Here is a 1,197-nt window from a genome sequence, read left to right as displayed (position 1 = left end):
TAATATTTTTGTTTGATTTTTATTTTTATTTAAATTATTTTCCTTCAAAGCAAAACTTATTTACTTCGTGGCATTTGATCAGATTAAAGGCGACATGAGATTTTGTGAGTAATTCATCAAAACTTAGTGGCTTTCTGTTGAAATTAAAATATTATTATAAAGTCTTTTTAAATAATTTCATTTCTTAAAAAAATTCATTTATTACTTTTCAAAACAACTGATCAAGATCAAGATCACTGATCATGTAGTTGGAGATACTTGAAACAGCTGTGTGGCTCGCCAAAAATTCAGTTAATTAATAAATAATAATATTTTATTGCTAAATGTTTAAAAATCTCAGTTAAGTGGATAAGCGAATATAATATCTAGTCTTACTCTTTAACCATGATGGTTTAGTCTTACTGTATACCGATGTTAATTAATTTACCTAACTAATGTAGTGGGCGAATTGAACGCAGCAATTATGTCGATTATATATGATTATACTTCATAGTTTGTTATCAAAATTACTTGTTTAATTATTATAACTAACAATAGTAATAAGAAGATCTATTGTTATTGTTGAAATATTTTTGTGTTATATATACAGCCAAACATCTCTATAACTAACTCGTTGATGCCCGGAAAAAACTTCGTCATAGAGAGGTTAAACTAATTTTTTTTTGTTTGCCATTTTTTTGGGTTTTGTTAAGAAATATATGTGAATATATTTTAAAAATGTATTTAATTCATGTTTGTTTATATAAAAATATATAACATTAAAAATATTAATCATATATTCGTTTGTATTTAAAAAAATTTATTTTATTAATTACTATTTAATTTATTATTATTTTTAATTTAAATTTAAAAAAAAGTCTATAATTTTTGCTTGTTTGGACATTTTAACTTTTTGTAAGCGATTCCGCAAATATACGTGCTAGTTAGTCTAGTCTTCATTTTGTTCATGATCTTGGTGTTCCTCAACTGAATCTATAAACATTAAAATTATATTGTTATAATGTTAGATTAATTAATCTATTGTTTCTATCAAGATTTTTTTTTTACCTTTGACATAGTAATAATTTTCATTAATGCTTTTTATAATATCTTCATCCGTTGTATGGACCATGATGACTGTATCATTATCAACATTTATAAAATCGTCTAAAGGTACATCGTTTATATCAATGATGCATCTCGACACTAGTTCTTTTT

This window comes from Teleopsis dalmanni, chromosome 2 (genome assembly GCF_002237135.1).
Source record: "Teleopsis dalmanni isolate 2A chromosome 2, ASM223713v2, whole genome shotgun sequence".
NCBI lineage: Eukaryota > Metazoa > Arthropoda > Insecta > Diptera > Diopsidae > Teleopsis > Teleopsis dalmanni.
This window is presented reverse-complemented; position numbering follows the sequence as displayed.